This window comes from Tachypleus tridentatus, chromosome 1, assembly GCF_004210375.1.
Source record: "Tachypleus tridentatus isolate NWPU-2018 chromosome 1, ASM421037v1, whole genome shotgun sequence".
In the NCBI taxonomy this organism is placed as follows: Eukaryota; Metazoa; Arthropoda; class Merostomata; order Xiphosura; family Limulidae; genus Tachypleus; species Tachypleus tridentatus.
The window spans coordinates 181576502-181585432 of NC_134825.1; the positions used below are offsets into that span (position 1 = coordinate 181576502).

General features: G+C 30.4%; 1 pseudogene across 1 annotated transcript in view; it reads left to right on the forward strand.

The window, feature by feature from the left end:
• Positions 1–5192: 5192 nt before the first annotated feature.
• Positions 5193–8931, forward strand: part of LOC143233816 (CCR4-NOT transcription complex subunit 4-like) — a 49341-nt pseudogene continuing 45602 nt past the window's right edge. The window contains exon 1 of the transcript XR_013018330.1: positions 5193–5210. The product of XR_013018330.1 is annotated as a CCR4-NOT transcription complex subunit 4-like (transcript). The remainder of the gene's footprint in view (positions 5211–8931) is intronic.

Consider the following 8931-nt stretch of genomic DNA (forward strand, 5'->3'; position numbering starts at 1 on the left):
AAACGTCCTCAAATACTCAGAACGACCATCTTTAGTTACCATCAAGACTTTAAATCAAATGCTAAGCATCCTTAAATACTCAGAACGACCATTTTAGTTGCCTCTCACCAAGACTTAAATCAGATGATAAACGTCCTCAAATACCTGAACGACCATCTTTAGTTACCATTATGACTTAGATGATAAACGTCCTCATACTGAAACCACCATCTTTAGTTACCATTATGACTTAGATGATAAATGTCCTCAGATACTCAAAACGACCATCTTTAGTTACCATCAAGACTTTCACATGAGATGATAAACAAGCGTCCTAAAATACTCAGAATACCATCTTTAGTTACCATCAAGACTTAAATCAGATGATAAACAACGTCCTCAAATACTCAGAACGACCATCTTTAGTTACCATCAAGACTTAAATCAAATGCTAAACGTCCTTAAATACTCAGAACGACCATTTTTAGTTACCATCAAGACTTAAATCAGATGATAAACGTCCTCAAATGCTGAAAACCACCATCTTTAGTTACCATCAAGACTTTCATCAGATGATAAACAAGCGTCCTAAAATCCTAAGAATTACCATCTTTAGTTTCCATCAAGACTTAAATCAGATGATAAATATGTGTCCTCAGATACTCAAAACGACTATCTTTAGTTAGCATCAAGACTTAAATCAGATGATAAACGTCCTCAAATACTCAGAACGACCATATTTAGTTACCATCAGACTTAAATCAGATGATAAACGTCCTCAAATACTCAGAACGACCATCTTTTGTTATGCCATATCACTTAAATCAGATGCTAAACGTCCCAAATACTCAGAACGATCATCTTTAGTTACCACTCAAGACTTAAATCAGATGATAAACGTCCTTAAATACTCAGAACGACCATCTTTAGTTACCATCAAGACTTAAATCAGATGATAAACGTCCTCAAATACTCAGAACCACTATCTTTAGTTACCATCACATCTTAAATCAGATGCTAAGCATCCTTAAATACTCAGAACAACCATCTTTAGTTACCATCATGACTTAGATGATAAACGTCCCAAATACTGAAAACCACCATCTTTAGTTACTATCATGTTTCACATCAGATGATGAACAAACGTCCTCAAATACTCAGAACGACCATCTTTAGTTACCGTCAAGACTTAAATCAGATGATAAACGTCCTTAAATAGTCAGAACGACCATATTTAGTTACTATCAAGACTTAAATCAGATGATAAACGTCCCACTCAGAACGACCATCTTTAGTTACCATCATCACTTAAATCAGATGCTAAGCTTCCTCAAATACTCAGAACGACCATCTTTAGTTACCACCAAGACTTAAATCAGATGATAAACGTCCTCAAATACTCTGTAGAACGACCATCTTTAGTTACCATTATGACTTAGATGATAAACGTCCTCAAATACTGAAAACCACCATCTTTAGTTACCATTATGACTTAGATGATAAATGTCCTCAGATACTCAAAACGACCATCTTTAGTTACCATCAAGACTTTCAATGAGAGATGATAAACAAGCGTCCTAAAATCCTAAGAATTACCATCTTTAGTTACCATCAAGACTTAAATCAGATGCTAAACGTCCTCAAATACTCAGAACGACCATCTTTAGTTACCATCAAGACTTAAATCAAATGCTAAGCATCCTAAATACTCAGAACGACCATTTTAGTTACCACCAAGACTTAAATCAGATGATAAACGTCCTCAAATACTCAGAACGACCATCTTTAGTTACCATCATGACTTAGATGATAAACGTCCTCAAATACTGAAAACCACCATCTTTAGTTACTATCATGTTTCACATCAGATGATGAACAAACGTCCTCAAATACTCAGAAGGACCATCTTTAGTTTCCGTCAAGACTTTCATCAGATGATAAACAAGCGTCCTAAAATCCTGAGAATTACCATCTTTAGTTACCATCAAGACTTAAATCAGATGCTAAACGTCCTCAAATACTCAGAACGACCATCTTTAGTTACCATCAAGACTTAAATCAAATACTAAACGTCCTTAAATACTCAGAACGACCATTTTAGTTACCATCAAGACTTAAATCAGATGATAAACGTCCTCAAATGCTGAAAACCACCATCTTTAGTTACCATCAAGACCTTTCATGAGATGATAAACAAGCGTCCTAAAATCCTAAGAATTACCTATCATCTTAGTTTCCGTCAAGACTTAAATCAGATGATAAATATGTGTCCTCAGATACTCAAAACGACTATCTTTAGTTAGCATCAAGACTTAAATCAGATGATAAACGTCCTTAAATACTCAGAACGACCATCTTTAGTTACCATCAAGACTTAAATCAGATGATAAACGTCCTCAAATACTCAGAACCATCCATCCCTTGTTACCATCATCACTTAAATCAGATGATAAACGTCCTTAAATACTCAGAACGATCATCTTTAGTTACCACCAAGACTTAAATCAGATGATAAACGTCCTCAAATACTCAGAACGACCATCTTTAGTTACCATCATCACTTAAATCAGATGATAAACGTCCTCAAATACTCAGAACGACCATCTTTAGTTACCACCAAGACTTAAATCAGATGATAAACGTCCTCAAATACTCAGAACGACCATCTTTAGTTACCATCATGACTTAGATGATAAACGTCCTCAAATACTGAAAACCACCATCTTTAGTTACCATTATGACACATCAGATGATGATAAATGTCCTCAGATACTCCGTAAAACGTCCATCTTTAGTTTACCATCAAGACTTTCATGAGATGATAAACAAGCGTCCTAAAATCCTGAAGAATTACCATCTTTAGTTACCATCAAGACTTAAATCAGATGATAAACGTCCTCAAATACTCAGAACGACCATCTTTAGTTACCACTCAAGACTTAAATCAAATGCTGAGCGTCCCTAAATACCTTAGAACGACCATTTTAGTTACCACCAAGACTTAAATCAGATGATAAACGTCCTCAAATACTCAGAACGACCATCTTTAGTTACCATTATGACTTAGATGATAAACGTCCTCAAATACTGAAAACCACCATCTTTAGTTACCATTATGACTTAGATGATAAATGTCCTCAGATACTCAAAACGACCATCTCTTTAGTTACCATCAAGACTTTCATGAGATGATAAACAAGCGTCCTAAAATCCTAAGAATTACCATCCTTAGTTACCATCAAGACTTAAATCAGATGCTAAACGTCCTCAAAACTCACTCAGAACGACCTGTCTTCTAAAGTTACTACTAAGACTTAAACAAAATGCTTAGCATCCTTTAAATAACTCAGAACGACCATTTTAGTTACCACCAAGACTTAAATCAGATGATAAACGTCCTCAAATACTCAGAACGACCATCTTTAGTTACCATATATTCTTAGATGATAAACGTCCTCAAATACTGAAAACCACCATCTTCAGTTACCATGACTTAGATGATAAATGTCCTCAGATACTCAAAACGACCATCTTTAGTTACCATCAAGACTTTCGAGATGATAAACAAGCGTCCTAAAATCCTAAGAATTACCATCTTTAGTTACCATCAAGACTTAAATCAGATGCTAAAACGTCCTCAAATACTCAGAACGACCATCTTTAGTTACCATCAAGACTTAAATCAAATGCTAAACGTCCTTAAATACTCAGAACGACCATTTTAGTTACTTTGATCAAGACTTAAATTAGATAAAACGTCCTCTCAAATAGCTGAAAACCACCATCTTTAGTTACCATCAAGACTTCTCATGAGATGATAAACAAGCGTTCCAAAATCGAATTACCATCTTGAAGTTTCGCCGGGTGACTTAAATCAGATGATAATATGTGTGTTCCTCAGATACTCAAAATGACTATCTTTTGTTAGCATCCAGACTTAAATTCAGATGATAAACAAAATCCTTAAATGTCACTAGAATGATCTATATTGAGCACTACCGGATTTAAATTGAATGATAAATGTGGTCTCCAATAATCAGAATGAACCATCTTTTGAAAGCACACATTACTTAAATTGACATAAATGAAGTTCCTCAAATACTCAGAACCATCTATCTTTAGTTACCACGAAGACTTAAATTGTATGATAAATCGCCCCTGGGCCAGTTGGGGAATAAACGCCCATCTTAGTTACTACCAAGACTAAATTGTGATGATAAACGTCCTCAAATACTCAGAACGCATCTTACCTTTAGTTACTACTACTACTTAAACACCAGATGATAAACGTCCTCAAATACTCAGAACGACCATCTTTAGTTACCACCTAGACTTAAATTAGACATGTGATAAACGTCCTCGTAAATACTCAAACAACGACCATCTTGCCTCTGCCGTCAAGACTTGAATCAAATGATGTACCGTTATCCCAAAATACTGAGGATTACCATCTTTAGTTACCATCATATTTCAGATCAGATGATAAACAAACGTCTTCAATTACTTAGAACGACCATCTTTAGTTTCTTTGTCAAGACTTTCACTGAATGATAAACATGTTGTCCTAAAAGACTGAAAACCACCATCTTAAGTAACCACTTCATGTGTCACACTGTGATAATGAACAAATGTAATTAAAATTTTAAAGAACGTATCACGTTTTGTATTTTATCATCATGTTCTACATCAGACGGTAAACAAACGTTCTGTAATGATTAAAGAACTGCCATCTTCAAAAATCATTAAGAACCTGTGCATGAAAGAAGATAAACAAACGTGTAATTAAATCTCCTCAAAACAACAGTATGTAGTAAACCCATCAAGTACTTAAAAAGCAAATGTATAAAAAAAAGTAATTATAATGTTCAATATTGAGAACATATTAGTATACCATCAAGTACTTAAAATTTATTGATTAAACAAGCGTGTCCTATCAAATAACGTGAAAATAACAAGCATTCCCATTACCATAATGTTTCACATCAGATGATAAAGAAAGTGTGAATCCCAAATAACGTAAAACTAACATCTTTAGTTACTATCATGTTTTACTTCTAATTTTCAAAGAATAATTAACGTGTAAGTAGTTGGTAACTAAAACAGACCCAATTATTAAATAACGTGTAATTAAGTATATTGATTTAAAGAACAGTATGTAGAATAAATAACTAAAGTTAAATGTGTATAACCATTTGTTTAACGTGTACTTAAACATGTACATAAAAGGAACAGTATGTATGCATAACCAAATAACGTGTAATTAAGTATATTGATTAAAGAACAGTATGTAGTATAACCTAAATAACGTGTAATTAAGCATATTGATTAAAGAACAGTATGTAGTATAACCTAAATAACGTGTAATTAATAGTTAACGTAATTTAGTATATTGATTAAAGAACAGTATGTAGTATAACCAAATAACGTGCAATTGAAGAAGCCAACGTGTAATTAAGCATGTTTAAAGAAACAGAAAGTATGTAGTATAACCAAATAACGTGTGAAAGTTAAATTAAAGCAGAACGTGTAATAACATAACGTGATTATAAAATTAACAGTACAGTAGTATAACCAAATAACGTGTAATTAATAGTTAACGTGTAACTTAAACATGACTGATTAAAAAAGAACAGTATGTAGTATATAACCTAAATAACGTGTAAAATTAAGTAGTATTAACGTGTAATTGCATATATTGATTAAAGAACAGTATGTAGTATAACCTAAATAACGTAAAATTACTAGAACCAATATAATTCTAAGTAGCTTGATTAAAGAAATACGTAAAGGTTGTAGCTAATGAACTTAAATGTAACGTGTAACGTGTAAGTATAATGATTTAAAGAACAGTATGTAGTATAACCAAATAACGTGTAATTAAAGTTAATATTTGATTGACTAAAAGAACAGTATGTAGCATAACCAAATAACGTGTAGTTACTGGAGAGCTGCAACCAATAACGTGGCGTGTAATATGTTGATTAAAGAACAAAAGCGTAGTATAACCAAATAACGTGTAATTAAGTATATTAAGTATATTGATTAAAGAACAATGTAGTAACGTGAAAATAGCCATAACGTGTAAAATGCATGTAGTTAACGTGTAATTAAGTATACTGATCAAAAAGAACAGTATGTAGTATAACCAAAATAACGTGTAATTAATGAAAGTTAACGTGCAATTAAGTATACTGATTAAAGAACAGCAATGAAGTATAACCAAAGGTACGCGGTAAATTACCAGTTAACGTGTAATTAAGTATATTGACTAAAGAACAGTATGTAGTATAACTAAATAACGTGGAAATTAATAGCTGAAAAGTATGTAAATTAAGTAATACTGATTTACTAAAGAACAGCATGAAGTATAACTAAATAACGTGTAAATTGTAAGTATATTGATTAAAGAACAGTATGTAGTATAACCAAATAACGTACTGGCATTAAGTATATTGATTAAAGAACAGTATGTAGAATAACCAAATAACGTGTAATTAACAGTTAACGCAAAATTTGGAACATGTTGATTTAAAGAACAGTATGTAGTATAACCAAATAACGTGTAATTAAGTATATTGATTAAAGAACAGTATGTAGTATAACCAAATAACGTGTAATTAATAGTTAACGTGTAATTAAGTATATTGATTAAAGAACAGCATGTAGTATAACTAAATAAACGTAATTGGTAATTTAGTATATTGATTAAAGAACAGTATGTAGTATAACTAAATAACGTGTAATTAATAGTTAACGTGTAATTAAGTATATTGATTAAAGAACAGTATGTAGTATAACCAAATAACGTGTAATTAATTAAGTATGCATTGATTAAAGAACAGTATGTAGTATAACCAAATAACGTGTAATTAATAGTTAACGTAATTAAGTATATTGACTAAAGAACAGTATGTAGTATAACCAAATAACGTGTAATTAATAGTTAACGTGTAATTAAGTATATTGACTAAAGAACAGTATGTAGTATAACCAAATAACGTGTAATTAAGTATATTGATTAAAGAACAGTATGTAGTATAACTAAATAACGTAATTAATAGTTAACGTGTAATTGTATATTGATTAAAGAACAGCATGTAGTATAACCAAATAACGTGTAATAAGTATATTGATTAAAGAACAGTATGTAGTATAACCAAATAACGTAATTAAGTATATTGATTTAAAGAACAGTATGTGGTATAACCAAATAACGTGTAATTAACTATATTGACTAAAGAACAGTATGTAGTATAACCAAATAACGTGTAATTAATAGTTAACGTGTAATTAAGTATATTGACTAAAGAACAGTATGTAGTATAACCAAATAACGTGTAATTAATAGTTAACGTGTAATTAAGCATATTGACTAAAGAACAGTATGTAGTATAACCAATAACGTGTAATTAATAGTTAACGTGTAATTAAGTATATTGACTAAAGAAATATGTAGTATAACCAAATAACGTGTAATTAATAGTTACGTGTAATTTAGTATATTGATTAAAGAACAGTATGTAGTATAACTAAATAACGTGTAATTAATAGTTAACGTGTAATTTAGTATATCCATAAAAGAACAGTATGTAGTATAACTAAATAACGTGTATTAATAGTTAACGTGTAATTAAGTATATTGACTAAAGAACAGTATGTAGTATAACTAAATAACGTGTAATTAATAGTTAACGTGTAATTTAGTAAATTGATTAAAGAACAGTATGTAGTATAACCAAATAACGTGTAATTAATAGTTAACGTAATTAAGTATATTGATTAAAGAACAGTAAGTAGTATAACGTAATTAATAGTTATCGTGTAATTTAGTATATTGATTAAAGAATAGTATGTAGTATAACCAAATAACGTGTAATTAATAGTTAACGTAATTAAGTATATTGATTAAAGAACAGTATGTAGTATAACCAAATAACGTAATTAAGTATATTGATTAAAGAACAGTATGTAGTATAACTAAATAACGTGTAATTAATAGTTAACGTAATTAAGTATATTGATTAAAGAACAGCATGTAGTATAACCAAAATAACGTAATTAAGTATATTGATTAAAGAACAGTATGTAGTATAACTAAATAACGTGTAATTAATTTAACGTGTAATTAAGTATATTGACTAAAAGAACAGTATGTAGTATAACCAATAACGTGTAATTAATAGTTAACGTGTAATTAAGCATATTGACTAAAGAACAGTATGTAGTATAACCAAATAACGTGTAATTAATAGTTAACGTAATTTAGTATATTGATTAAAGAACAGTATGTAGTATAACTAAATAACGTGTAATTAATAGTTAACGTGTAATTTAGTATATTCATTAAAGAACAGTATGTAGTATAACCAAATAACGTGTAATTAATAGTTAACGTGTAATTAAGTATATTGACCAAAGAACAGTATGTAGTATAACCAAATAACGTGTAATTAATAGTTAACGTGTAATTTAGTAAATTGATTAAAGAACAGTATGTGTAGTATAACCAAATAACGTGTAATTAATAGTTAACGTGTAATTGCTATATTGATTAAAGAACAGTAAGTAGTATAACGTGTAATTAATAGTTATCGCGTAATTTAGTATATTGATTAAAGAATAGTATGTAGTATAACCAAATAACGTGTAATTAATAGTTAACGTAATTAAGTATATTGATTAAAGAACAGTATGTAGTATAACCAAATAACGTGTAATTAAGCATTGATTAAAGAACAGCGTAGCATAACCACAACAACGTGTAATTAATAGTTAACGTGTAATTAAGCATATATTGAGAAAGAACAGCATGTAGTATAACCAATAACGTGTAATTACATATGATTAAAGAACAGTATGTGGTGGCATAACCAACAACGTGTAATTAATAGTGCGTCGTTTTAGTTTGACCCAATTTCTGGCAGTTTCACAATTTTTTTTGTTACAAGTTAC